The sequence below is a fragment of the Erpetoichthys calabaricus genome, chromosome 7 (genome assembly GCF_900747795.2).
Source record: "Erpetoichthys calabaricus chromosome 7, fErpCal1.3, whole genome shotgun sequence".
Taxonomy (NCBI): Eukaryota; Metazoa; Chordata; class Cladistia; order Polypteriformes; family Polypteridae; genus Erpetoichthys; species Erpetoichthys calabaricus.
In genome coordinates, this window is record NC_041400.2 from 74,330,316 (window position 1) to 74,340,784 (window position 10,469).

Below are 10,469 nucleotides of genomic sequence, written 5' to 3' on the forward strand. Positions count from 1 at the left end.
AACAGAAGAGAGAGTAGGGGTTAGTAGAGATTTTGAATGAATAGTTATTATAATGAATTGGATATACAGAGTATCAGGATTAAATTACAGTGAAGTTATGAGAAGGCCATGTTAATGTGTTTTTACTAGAACAATTAGGAAGACAGGAAAACAAAGGCTTTACAGTAATCAAATCTAGAAGAAACAAATGCATTAATGTTTTCGGCATTACACAAAGGCAAAATAGATCACATTTTTGCAGTATTACTAAGATTAAAAATGCTGTCTTGATAATAGTATTGTTTTGAGACTGGAATGTGAGCTGCGTATCAAAAAATCACTTCAAGAATTTTGATGGTCGAACTTTCAGAAATACTTCAGCCATCAATTTTAACACCCAAGTTCTCACATAAGTATCTATTTTTGGTTGGTCTAATAACCAACTAGCATTTAACAACAGAAAGTTCAAGGAGTTGGGAAAGATCATTTGGCTTTGCAGCTATATATAGCTGTGTATGATCTGCGTAAAAATGAAAATTAACAGCATATATACAGATGATGTCATCAAGGTGAAGCAAATAAATAGAAAAAAGTATAGAGTCTTAGACTAATACTAAAAAAAATTAAATTCACATTGTCTAAATCTTCTATAGGATTTGCAGACTTTTATTAATGTTGTCCTTACATAATTAAGCATGCTGAACCTCTTCTTACCTTGAGGATGCCGCAGTATGTTAAGTGATTACTTCAGATTAAATCTTTTTATTCCTTACTATTTTAATGGGTTAGGGAGGGGGTATCGGATTTCATTTAAATACAGTTTAATGTTGTATTTTTGCCTTACTTGTAATTCATTCTTTGTAATATAGCTCAGAACAAAAACAATACAAAATCACTAATCCAAAAAGAAAGATTTCTTCTGATCATTGGTTTCAAAACAATCATCCACTAAAGTTAGTAATTTTTTTACATACTGCAATTTCAAAAACTTCCATAAGCATACTATGATTGTATTATTAGATTCAAGACTCAATAATTCACCCAACAATCCATTTACCACTATTCTTAATCCTGTGCAGGCTCATGGTGGATGTGACTGTGACTGTCAGTGAAGCATTCCTAGTTTTACTTATTTTGTTCTTTTTCTTACATCAAATTTCACACTTTACCATTAATGTGTTCAAACCAGTATGGAAGTGCCTGGAAACATTTTACACGAGAAGCCCATATTAACACTCTGTAACTTTGTTTGGGTTGCTATTGGCTGTTTTAGTTCGGACCCCTTTACTTTTCTGAGTAATCTGTCATGGTACCAAATTAGCAGCTATTTAGCTTAATGTTGTTCATTTTCACTACACAGTACAATTAGTTTCATCACATTCAGGAATCTACAGTAGAAGAAATGTTTTTATTACTCACAACAAGTCCAGCTACAAAACCACCAAATCTCTAAAAGCCCAAGATTAAGTAATTGGTCACTCTCAGAGCCAGGTCTTTGCAGGCTAAGCAGATATACTTCACAAATTCTTGGTACAGTAATGCCAAGTGGCACTTATCTCCTGGGAATCCAACGCCATCCCCCAATCTCCTACCCATAGTCTTACCATTTCTTAATTTAAATATGTATAAAGAGAACACCCCATTCCCTCTGTCTCCTACCTAACATCTCTCTGACACCTAGGTTATGTATGAGGGGAACACCCAAGAGGCTAAAGTAGAAACACCTAGAGCACCTTCACTTCTTTTTCCATTTTAGCCGCTGCCGTGGATCATTCTGACTTAAGATTTGTCTACATTTATAGCAGTACATTTTCTTTCTATATAGAGTATATATTTATTTACATTGACAAGTTAATAGTTTGTAATTGGACTGGAAGGGTGTGATAATTTCTTACTTTTTTTCTTTATTCACTTTATTGGATATTTTGTAATGTTTGATTCCTGGTATTCTACAAATTATATTTTTCATTCTGAATATGATAATTACTTTTCTTTATTGTACCAAGAAAGGGAAGACCCTTATGTTCTAAACAACAAGACTAACAAAGTCATTCATATATTCATCACAATCGAAACAAAACAACAGTAACAGGTAAGTGCAGGGCCATACCCTTAAGTGTCATTAACTTTGGGTATAATTTTTTAAAAAGTAGCTCAAGAAAGAAATTTTGACAATATACAATGAATAGCAAAACATGCTTTGCAGCAACACTTTTGCAGTTTACAATTGGAGCTTTAAGGCATTGATATAGAACTTCTATTAGCCACTTACTGCTACTGTACATACCACGAACACAGCAATTGTAAATACAAGTATATTGTTATACAGCCTTACATTAGAACATTACAGAATATTAGATCAACTGTGATAAAAACAGGCCATTTTATCCCACAAGCTTGTCCATCTTATTCACCTACATTATGTAAAATAACATGAAGTTGAGATTTGAAGGTCTCAGAAGTCCTCTGGTCTCATTTAAAAAAATTTCCGTGGGTTCATACATATGACAAAAAAAGCTAAATATATATGCCAAAAAATAAAAATCTAACTTATATAATCTGGCGTACACATACGTGAATGAGTTTCACACCCTGCTTGGTTGGCACTATGAAACAAGCATATATGGACAATGCTAGTCATCCTCAAACTTATGCATTTACAATGCTTCAGACCTTAAGTGGCTGGTACAGCAGCATCACACATTATGCATCCAGGCCATATGAAAAACTGAGGATTCAGCCGGTCAGCCGGTTACTTTACCCACAAGCCAGCCATCACGTACAGCACCATCTAAAAGTCATCTGCCAATGCTACTTTGACTTAAAAATAAATGAATCATGGATTGACTCAAGCCACCGATACAAGACAATGACTGTGATGTACAGACTCTGTTTTATTTTCCTCTTGTCCTATCAGTGAGGGCAAATAGAAGGAAAGTGACTGGAAACTTGAAGTCAGAAACAGGCAGTGGTTAAAACAGGAGTTTGAACAAACCAAATCGTAAAAAATACAGTGCTCAAGACAAGAATCAGAAACCAAGAAACAAGAGCATGAAGACAATAATGGGAGATAAAAAATAATTAAATCACCAGGACAAGGCATAGAAAGGGTTTTGAGATCATAAAGTCAGATGCCATAGCATTATTTTGGACAACCTTTAAACTTGTCACTAATTCAGTCATCGTTACCATCACATCTCCTGCAGAATGCAGAGATGGTTTTCATGGATACCAAACAACACAAAATTGCACTGCCCATTGGGTTCCAAGATGATGCCATGATACACAAAAAATAAGTAATCAGCTTTCAAACTAAACATTAAATTAAAAAAGATAATGGAATGTTCAGAATCCTTAATCTGGAAAACCACCAAAACTATGCAAAGATTGTGGCTAAGGAAATTAAAATGCCAATATAAAAGAGTCCTTCCTCAAGGACACAGTCTCTGAAGTTGACCATTTGGATTGTTAGGCTATCAAACATGAAAACAGAAAAGGAAGGTGGAGGCTTGAAGATCAACAAAGCTCACCCAAGAACAATCATCCAGACTGCATCCCTTCCAGTGCACAAGATTCAGCCTGGGAACAATGAATGTGAGAGTTTAAGATAGACTGAACTTTAAAATCATCAGAACTGTCCACCTGAACTTTGGTTGGGAAAGTGGGTGTGTTGATGTGTATATTGCAAACTAGAATGTACTGCCTTTAACCAAGATACGTGAAATGCAGAATGTATTTTAAAATGTGCTGAGATACCCAAACTGCAGGAAATCGGACCCACTCTCCTATGAACCAACTACTATCCAATGAACCGTGGAGTCAGTTTATGACACAGTACTCAAAATAAGTCATTGTCATTGTTGTTATTGTGTACATCCCTCCTCGGGCAGACGTGGAGACAGCGAGTGACATCATCCATTCTGCTGTTGCTTAGTTACAAACGCAGCACCCTGAGGCGCTTGTGCTAATCGCTGGAGACTTTAACCATGTGACGCTGGACAAAACATTACCTGCCTTCCCCCAGTATGTGGACTGTAACACCCGGGGAAATAAGACTATTGATTTACTGTATGCAAACGTTAAAGACGCATACAGCGCCACCCCGCTGCCTGCACTTGGGAAAGCAGATCATAACCTGGTTCTGCTTCAGCCTCACTACAAACCAAGAGTGAGGGTCCTACCTACAACCACACGCTCATTCAGGAAGTGGTCCCCTGAGGCAGAGAAGACTCTAAGAGAATGCTTTGGCACTACAGACTGGGATATCCTGCAGGGATCACATAGTGAGAACATTGAGGAGGTTGTTGACTGCACTACCGTTTACATCAACTTCTGTATGGACATTGTAGTTCCAGTAAGAACTGTACACTGCTATGCTAACAACAAGCCATGGATTACAAGTGACATCAAGGGCCTTTTGAACCATAAGAAATGGGCTTTTAAAAGGGGTGATCAGCATGAGCTCAAGCGCGTGCAGAAGGAACTCCGAGTCCAGCTCAGGGTGGCGAAGGAGCAGTACAGGAGAAAGCTGGAGCAGAAGTTGCAGAATAACAGCATGAAGGAAGTGTGGGATGGGATGAAGATCATCACTGGCTGCAGCTCGAAGCGGGGTGCCACCATCGAGAGAGACGTGAAGAGAGCAAACCAAATGAACAACTTCTTTAACAGGTTTGACCACCCTAACCCACTCTCACTCTCACCTCGGAGTACTACACCCTCCACACATCCTTCTGCTGATACCAGCATAGGAGGGACATCCCCAACCATAATTACAACAGCGCAGGTGAGCAGAGAGCTGAGGAGACTTCATGCCAGCAAAGCAGCGGGTCCAGATGGAGTATCGCCACGACTGCTGAAGGTCTGTGCATCAGAGTTGGGGGGTCCTCTACAGCGCATCTTCAACCTGAGCCTGGAACAGGGGAGAGTCCCGAGGCTTTGGAAAACATCTTGCATCACCTCAGTCCCAAAGGTATCACGTCCTAGTGAGCTGAATGACTTTCGGCCTGTTGCTCTGACATCACATGTGATGAAGACCATGGAGAGGCTGCTGCTTCACCACCTGAGGCCACAGGTTCAACACGCCCTCGACCCTCTGCAGTTTGCATATCAGGAGAAGGTGGGAGCGGAAGATGCCATCATCTATATGTTACACTGATCCCTCTCCCACTTGGACAGAGGCAGTGGTGCTGTAAGAATTATGTTTCTAGACTTCTCTAGCGCCTTCAACACAATCCAACCTCAGCTCCTTAGGGACAAGCTGACAGAGATGGGAGTAGATTCATACCTGGTGGCATGGATCGTGGACTATCTTAAAGACAGACTTCAGTATGTGCGTCTTGGGAACTGCATGTCTGACATTGTGGTCAGCAACACAGGAGCACCACAGGGGACTGTACTTTCTCCAGTCCTGTTCAGCCTATATACATCGGACTTCCAATACAACTCGGAGTCCTGCCACGTGCAAAAGTTCGCTGACGACACTGCTATCGTGGGCTGCATCAGGAGTGGGCAGGAGGAGGAGTATAGGGACCTAATCAAGGACTTAGTTAAATGGTGCGACTCAAACCACCTACACCTGAACACCAGCAAAACCAAGGAGCTGGTGGTGGATTTTAGGAGGCCCAGACCCCTCATGGACCCCGTGATCATCAGAGGTGACTGTGTGCAGATGGTGCAGACCTATAAATACCTGGGAGTGCAGCTGGATGATAAATTAGACTGGACTGCCAATACTGATGCTCTGTGTAAGAAAGGATAGAGCCGGTTATACTTCCTTAGAAGACTGGCGTCCTTCAGCATCTGCAATAAGATGCTGCAGATGTTCTTTCAGACGGTTGTGGCGAGCGCCCTCTTCTACGCGGTGGTTTGCTGGGGAGGCAGCATTAAGAAGAAAGACGCCTCACGCCTGGACAAACTGGTGAGGAAGGCAGGCTCTATTGTTGGCATGGAGCTGGACAGTTTAACATCTATGGCAGAGCGACGAGCGCTAAGCAGGCTCCTATGAATTATGGAGAATCCACTGCATCCACTAAACAGTGTCATCTCCAGACAGAAGAGCAGCTTCAGCGACAGACTGCTGTCACTGTCCTGCTCCACTGACAGACTGAGAAGATCGTTCCTCCCCCAAACTATGCGACTCTTCAATTCCACCCCGGGGGGTAAATGTTAACATTATAAAAAGTTGTTGTCTGTTTTTACCTGCATTATTATCAATCTTTAATTTAATATTGTTTTGTTGTATCTGTATGCTGCTGCTGGAGAATGTGAATTTCCCCTTGGGATTAATAATCTATCTATCTATCTATCTATCTATCTATCTATCTATCTATCTATCTATCTATCTATCTATCTATCTATCTATCTATCTATCTATCTATCTATCTATCTATCTATCTACTCTCAGGTGAATATCTCTTGTGGCTAATCACACCAATTTTGAATAGTGGAGCTTTACAGGGTTGATTTTGTTGAACTAGCCACCAAATTAATCACAACCCAAACAGGTGGTCATTTAGTGTAGGAATGGGAGAGGAATTGGAAAGTATTCCCAATAAATGAGGTTTGTATCCATACAGACACTGAAATGGGGACATTCCCAAAGTAGATTGAGTAAAAATATTTTGAAAAAATTTGGCCATAGCTAAAAAATTATTCCTGCAGTCATAATTACATTCTGTTATGCAATGCAATAATTTTTCTAAATCTTGAATGACTCAGTTTGGCCATTACATTCCATGTAATGTCCAGACAGGAGATTCATCACACACTTTTAACTTCCAACAGAGCAATTCCTAATATCGAGAGACAAATTGTGGACCTCTGACTGATTATAGATTTGGGAAATCCATAAAGCAGACTATATTTTTCTAAAACACATTTGCTGATTCATTAGCAAACATCAGTTTCTTTAATAGAATGAAATGAGTGTTAATGGAAAATCTGTCAAAAACTACACATGATTGTATATCTATTAGTAGAAATTAGATCACTTATGAAATCCATACTAACTGCTTCCATGGATGAGTAAGTATTCATACGATAATCAGATGTAGATTTAGTCCTATTGCAGATATTACAGGATTTAATATAGTCTCTGATGTCCTTAGGCATTTTGTGACTTTTAAAATAACTTTTAAGAATTCCTAAAGTTTGGGTATTGCACAGATGGACAAACATGCTTAATGAATGGAATAATTTCAAACCTCCCACATGATATTCGGGGGGTTTGTATGTTTTGTCAGAGGAAGCAGAGGGAGGATTATTTTGTAAGGTCTGTAATAAATTGATTAATTGAATAGGAGATTTTATAACAGTTACACCCACATGTCTTTCCGGTAACAAAATAGGTTCAGGTTCTTCAGAAATTTCTTCAAGCTCATAAAATCAAAGTATGGTAACATCTTTCCAATTTGTATATTCATATCACGTCCTGGGATCCTTACATTAGGCTCAAGCAGGAGCTCAGGGACATGAAGTATATGGAGCAAAAGTTAGTAGGACAACAGGGGAGGCATACACAGTAGGTATAACAGGTAAAAGGTGTATTTTTTGCTAATAAAAAAATGTTCTATGCAGGCAATATCAAAAGATACAAACAACAAACATATACTGCAATAAGTAAATAAGATTTAAAAAATAATGTTTATTAAAAACTCAAAAATGTACATCCACCATATGGTACATAATAGGGAAAAAAAATCTTCAGAAAAAAATCAATCCCTTTTCAACAGACTCCAAGGAATTATCCTTAAGATAAAATATTTTTAGAAAAAGTGTTCATTGTCTGCTTTCTCTCCACATCAACAAACTCTGCCCTGGCAAAATTAGAATACCAGTTGTTCCAAACTCCACAAAGAGCCATAGTGAGGTTTGGGGCAGCCACCTGTATATTATTTTTCTGTCTGCAAATTGCAAATAAATGATAGCATTGATGTGGACAAACAGGAGTCCAAAACAGAACTGAGGGAATAGGGAAAAGGTGGAGGCTTTTAAAGGTCAGGATAGGAAGTGACGTCAGAGAGGCTTGTATCAGAAGGGTCTTCAACCATAGGCTCGAGCCCGGACATGACATTAAGGAGGCCGGAACCGTAAAGGTCTTCATCTATAGGTTTGGACCCGGAAGTGACATCAACAGGGCCAGGTGGAATTTTCTGTGAATGGTCTACAGGAAACCAAGAAAAAAAATCAGTGCACTCTGCCACATCCTGGTCTGATTCGAAATTGCCCTCATTCAAGCCCTTTAATTGCTTCCCATGCGCACGTATGTGACACAATCTATTCCCCAGCTTGCAAATCACCATCTGGCCTCTTTAATTTTGCACATATTGATCTTCTCTCCATCTGAACTGAAATGATTCTTGGCCGGCTTTTATCTTGATTCGACTATCATTGAATGAAGTCTAACACACCTTTCTCCCTGGTCACACACCTAGATCAAGTTATATTTATGTTCGTCGTATGAGTAGGTTAGTAGGTTAGTCGAGGATTGTTTAAACTAGGGTATGGGGAGGCAGGAATTTTAGGACAAAAAATAGTGTAAAAATAAAATAGTATAGTAATATAGAGAAAAGCCAAGCAAAATGACACCTTTTATTGGCTAACTAAAAAGATTACAATATGCAAGCTTTCGAGGCAACTCAGGCCCCTTCTTCAGGCAAGATGTAATCGGTACAACACGGTACAACACCCTAGTACTATAGTAATATAGTAATATAAATTGTAACTCAAAGCTCAAATGCAAAGGTAAAATGCAGGGGCGTAACTAGACAGAGTAGGGCCCGTGTGAAAGTTTTTAATGGGGACCCTGGGATTAAGTACAACAATATAAATATATGCTGTGGCAAGCGGCTAGGGGTGGCACCCAGCCGGGATGACACGAGGGGGTGACTGCCCTGGTGTCTTTGGGGACCATGGGAACTGAGCTTGGAAACTCAACCCTATAGGGGCCCGTGGTCACCGCCAAGGGGCGCCCCAATGCCTGGAGAGCCCTGGTCCTCAGCACTTCTTCCACACCCGGAAGTGCTGGGGGGAAATCGACCAGGGACACCCTGAGTGCTTCTGGGTGCACAGCCGGTACTTCTGCCACACTGGGGAGTGCCGACGGAAGCTCATCAGGAGGCACCTGGAGCACATCTGGGTGTGAATAAAAGGGGCTGCCTCCCTCCATTCGAAGGCTGGAGTCGGGAGTGGAGAAGACAAGGTCTTGGAGGAGAGGAGTGGAGGCGGACCTGAAAGGAATGCATTGGAAAGAAGGCCTGGACTTTGGGAGAGTTTGGGGTTGTGTGTGTCACCTTGTAAATAATAGTGTTGTAAATAAACGTGTTGTGGTGCTTAAACAATGTCTACCTGTCTGTGTCCGGGCCAGCTTCCACAATGCGTATCAAAATTTGTACATTTTTATTCAAACAGGAGAAATATAACTATATACTGTAACTAACACACATTTTGATTTCTGAAGTCTTTAGCAACAAGTGTTGTTATTTACACTAGCATTGCCTTACCCACTTTGCATTGCTACCAATGTATGCATCATTTATGTAATGGTGCGCATAATTTTTATAAATATATGAGTATTACAGTGCTTTTTAACATTTATTGTAAAATTATATATTGCAAATACTGATAGCAATCATCACAAAAAAATTATTTTCGTCACATGTTGAAGTTATAGGAACCCACCTTTAGTATGCAGTACCAGTACGTGTACAGTACGTTACGGGAACCACTATTGTCAAATGTTTTGTAAACTTGAAAATGAAGTGACATTGATTAAAACAACATAATACTACAGTAGCACTGGCAATGATGTAAGTTTAGAAAGACTAGCGGGCTTTGCCCCCTGCTTCCTTTGCTCAGCAAACCCCTAACCCCCGGCCTGCACTACGCACCAGCCACTTTGCATCTCTGCCGCTCACGTATGTGGATTTTACTTTCACCAAACAACAAATCTTTTAATTCTTGTGGATACGCCTCTTCATAGAGAAGAAACATTACTTTCCCCTGATGGCAACACGAATGAGACATGTCTACAAGTCTCCGATTTAAAGTTTAAATCCAAACAATATATTCAATCTCTTTTTGCTGTTTAGTTATTTCACAGAGTAATAATTTCCATTTGTTTGCGCTAATGCGATCTTTACTATCATTTTTTTGAGACTTTCGAATTTTAGTACTTTCATTATCTCTAACCTGCTCTGCATGTGTATCATGCCAACTTTTTTGAATCGTTTATGATGTTCTACTTTGTTATCTACTCTTTGTCTTTTATTTCTGGCCCTGGGCGTGGTTAAATCTCTTGGTACAAAGTCTCATCTTGCGGGATGTGAAAGTATCTCTCTGAAAAAGTCACATCGTCTCATCCAAGGATTTTTTTATTATAACAGAGAGAAGTATTATTATAATTATGTAATTTGTATATGATACAAAAAAGAAAAATGATCCATAAGGAGCTATACTGCATACTAAAGGTGGATTTCACTATAGAAAAATAA